The sequence below is a fragment of the Dipteris shenzhenensis genome, chromosome 8, assembly GCF_047967505.1.
Source record: "Dipteris shenzhenensis isolate YYH24624 ecotype China chromosome 8, Dip_SZ_1.0, whole genome shotgun sequence".
Taxonomy (NCBI): domain Eukaryota; kingdom Viridiplantae; phylum Streptophyta; class Polypodiopsida; order Gleicheniales; family Dipteridaceae; genus Dipteris; species Dipteris shenzhenensis.
The window spans coordinates 30,275,616-30,280,578 of record NC_141603.1 but is presented as its reverse complement, the minus strand read 5'-3'; positions in this window follow the sequence as shown (position 1 = coordinate 30,280,578).

The following is a 4,963-nucleotide window of genomic DNA, read 5'->3' as shown; positions in this document are numbered from 1 at the left end:
CCCCTCCCCTCCCCTCCCTCCCTCCCTCGACCCCACCCCCGCTCCCCTCCCCCCCCTCTGCCCCCCCTTCCCTACCCGGCTCCCCTCCCCCCCTCCTTGGGGTCTGGCAGCTGCAGCCGCTAGAACCCCCCCCCACCCCATCCCTCCCCTCCCCCCTCCAAGGGGTCCTGGCGGCTGCGGTTGCTAGCAGCGTGTTTTTTTACGGATGTGCATGACACTAAGGTAAAAATGGTATTTAATGCTCGATCGACCATGCAAAGCATATCCGATGGGCACAATACTTTCCCTACGCCTTAACCTAGGTGGTATTGAAATGTTCTCAAAGAGGCACACCCATCCGATAAGTACTTGGTCAGATAACATACCTAAGGGCATGGGCATATTTTTTTGCGGATGTGCATATCACTATGGGAAAAACGTTGTATAATGCGTAATCGACCAACCAGAGCATATCCTATGGTGACAATACTTTGCACGCATCTCAACCTAGTTGAAACGGACTTGCGTGCAAAGTAGAGCCCCCATCCAATAAGTACTTGTTTGACTAACACACTTAGGACCGTGTTTTTTCATAGTTGTGCATGACACTAAGGCAAAAACGTTGTTTTATGCTTGATCGACAATGCAAAGCATATCCGATGGGCACAATACTTTGCACACCTTCAACTAGGTGGAATTGACTTACATGCAAAGTGGCACACCCATCCCATAAGTGCTTGATCGGATAACATACCTAGCAGTGTGTTTTTTTTACGGATGTGCATAACACTAGAGAAAAAATAGTAGTTAATGCTTGATCGACCATGCAAAGGATATCCGATGGGCACAATACTTCTCCTACACCGCAACCTAGGTGGTATTGAAATGTTCTCAAAGAGGCACACCCATCCGGTAAGTACTTGGTCAGATAACACACCTAAGGGCATGTTTTTTTGCGGATGTGCATATCACTAGGGAAAAAACGGTGTATAATGCGTGATCGACCATGCAAAGCATATCCGATGGTAACAATACTTTGCACGCACCTCAACGTAGGTGAAACGGACTTACGTGCAAAGTGGAGCCCCCATCCGATAAGTACTTGTTTGATTAACACACCTAGGACCGTGTTTTTTCATGGTTGTGCATGACACTAAGGCAAAAACGGTCTTTATGCTTGATCGACAATGCAAAGCATATCCGATGGGCACAATACTTTGCACACAAATTCAACTAGGTGGAATTGAGTTACATGTAAAGTAGCACTCCCATCCATAAGTGCTTGATCGGATAACATACCTAGCAGTGTGTTTTTTTACGGATGTGCATGACACTAGAGCAAAAATAGTATTTATTGCTCGATCGATCGTGCAAAGGATATCCGATGGGCACAACACTTTTCGTACACCTCAACCTAGGTGGTATTGGAATGTTCTCAAAGAGGCACACCCATCCAATAAGTACTTGGTCAGATAACACACCTAAGGGCGTGTTTTTTTACGGATGTGCATCACTCAGGAAAAAATGGTATATAATGCGTGATCGACCATGCAAAGCATATCCGATGGTGACAATACTTTGCACGCACCTCAATGTATTTGAAACAGACTTGCATGCAAAGTGGAGCCCCCATCTGATAAGTACTTGTTTGAATAACACACCTACGGCCGTGTTTTTATATGGTTGTGCATGACACTAAGACAAAAACGGTGTTTTATGCTTGATCGACAGTGCAAAGCATATCCGATGGGCACAATAACTTGGACTCACCTTCAACTAGGTGGAATTGACTTACATGCAAAGTGGCATTCCCATCGCATAAGTACTTGATCGGATAACACACCTAGCAGTGTGTTTTTTTACGAATGTGCATAACACTAAGGCAAAAATGGTATTTAATGCTCGATCGGCATGCAAAGCAAATCCGATGGGCACAATACTTTTCCTACACCTTAACCTAGGTGGTATTGAAATGTTCTCAAAGAGGCACACCCATCTGATAAGTACTTGGTCAGATAACATACCTAAGGGCGTGTTTTTTTGCGGATGTGCATATCACTACGGGAAAAACGTTGTATAATGCGTAATCGACCATCAGAGCATATCCGATGGTGACAATACTTTGCACGCATCTCAACCTAGTTGAAACGGACTTGCGTACAAACTGGAGCCCCCATCCGATAAGTATTTGTTTGATTAACACACTTAGGACGGTGTTTTTTCATGGTTTTGCATGACACTAAGGCAAAAACGGTGTTTTATGCTTGATAGACAATGCAAAGCATATTCGATGGGCACAATACTTTGCACACACCTTCAACTAGGTGGAATTGACTTACATGAAAAGTGGCATATCCATCCCATAAGTGCTTGATCAAACAACATACCTAGCAGCGTGTTTTTTTTACAGATGTGCATGACACTAGAGCAAAAATAGTATTTAATGCTGGATCGACCGTGCAAAAGATATCCGATGGGCACAATACTTTTCCTGCACTGCAACCTAGGTGGTAATGAAATGTTCTCAAAGAGTTACACCCATCCGATAAGTACTTGGTCAGATAACACACCTAAGGGCGTGTTTTTTTGCGGATGTGCATATCACTCGGGAAAAAATGGTGTATAATGCATGATTGACCATGCAAAGCATATCCAATGGTAAAAATACTTTGCACACGTATCAACATAGTTAAAACGGACTTGCGTGCAAAGTGGAGCCCCCATCCGATAAGTACTTGTTTGAATAACACACCTACAGCCGTGTTTTTATATGGTTGTGCATGACACTAAGTCAAAAACGGTGTTTTATGCTTGATCGACAATGCAAAGCATATCCAATGGGCACAATCCTTGCACACACCTTCAACTAGGTGGAATTTACTTACATGCAAAGTGGCATTCCCATCGCATAAGTACTTGATCGAATAACACACCTAGCAGTGTGTTTTTTTACGGATGTGCATGACACTAAGGCAAAAATGGTATTTAATGCTCGATCGACCATGCAAAGCATATCCGATGGGCACAATACTTCTCCTATGCCTTAACCTAGGTGGTATTGAAATGTTCTTAAAGAGGCACACCCATCCGATAAGTACTTGGTTAGATAACATACCTAAGGGTGTGTTTTTTTGCAGATGTGCATATCACTACGGGAAAAACGTTGTATAATGCGCAATCGACCATGCAGAGCATATCCGATGGTGACAATACTTTGCATGCATCTCAACCTAGTTCAAATGGACTTGCGTGCAAACTGGAGCCCCCATCCGATAAGTACTTGTTTGATTAACACACTTAGGACCGTATTTTTTCATGGTTATGCATGACACTAAACCAAAAACAGTGTTTTATGCTTGATCGACAATGCAAAGCATATCCGATGGGCTCAATACTTTGCACACACCTTCAAGTAGGTGGAATTTACTTACGTGCAAAGTGGCACACCCATCCCATAACTGATTCATTGGATAACATACCTAGCAGTGTGTTTTTTTCACGGATGTGCATGACACTACAGCAAAAATGGTATTTAATGATCGATCGACCATGCAAAGCATATCCAATGGGCACAATACTTTTCCTGCACCACAACCTAGATGGTATTGAAATGTTATCAAAGAGGCACACCCATCTGATAAGTACTTGGTCAGATAACACACCTAAGGGCGTGTTTTTTTGCGGCTGTGCATATCACTAGGGAAAAAACGGTGTATAATGCGTGATCCACCATGCAAAGCATATCCGATGGTGACAATACTTTGCATGCACCTCAACCTAGGTGAAACAGACTTGTGTGCAAAGTGGAGCCCCCATCTGATAAGTACTTGTTTGATTAACACAGCTAGGACTGTGTTTTATCATGGTTGTGCATGACACTAAGGCAAAAACCTTGTTTTATGCTTGATCGACAATGCAAAGCATATCGGATGGGCACAATACTTTGCACACACCTTCAACTAGGTGGAATTGGCTGACATGCAAAGTAGCACTCCCATCCCATAAGTGCTTGATAGGATAACATACCTAGCACCGTGTTTTTTTACGGATGTGCATGACACGAGCAAAAATAGTATTTAATGCTCGATCGACCATGCAAAGGATATCCGATGGGCACAACACTTTTCGTATGCCTCAACCTAGGTGGTATTGAAATGTTCTCAAAGAGGCATACCCATCTGATAAGTACTTGGTCAGATAACACATCTAAGGGCGTGTTTATTTACGGATGTGCATATCACTAGAGAAAAAATGGTGTATAATGCGTGATCGACCATGCAAAGCATATCCGATGGTGACAATACTTTGCACGCACCTCAACATAGTTTCAAATGGACTTGCGTGCAAAGTGGAGCCCCCATCCGATAAGTACTTGTTTGAATAACACACCGAGGACCGTGTTTTTTCATGGTTGTGCATGACACTAAGGCAAAAACGTTGTTTTATGCTTGATCGACAATGCAAAGCATATCCGGTGGGCACAATACTTTGCACAAAATTCAACTAGGTGGAATTGACTTACATGCAAAGTGGCACGCCCATCCCATAAGTGCTTGATCGGATAACATACCTAGCATCATGTTTTTTTATGGATGTGCATGACACTAGAGCAAAAATAGTATTTAATGCTCGATCGACTATGCAAAGGATATCCAATGGGCACAACACTTTTCGTACACCTCAACCTAGGTGGTATTGAAATGTTCTCAAAGAGGCACACCCATCCGAGAAGTACTTGGTCAGATAACACACCTAAGGGCATGTTCTTTTACGGATGTCCATATCACTAGGGAAAAAATGGTGTATAATGCGTGATCGACCATGCAAAGCATATCCGATGGTGACAATACTTTGCATGCACCTCAACATAGTTGAAACAGACTTGCATGCAAACTGGAGCCCCCATCCGATAAGTACTTGTTTGAATAACACACCTACGGCCGTGTTTTTATATGATTGTGCATGACACTAAGGCAAAAACGGT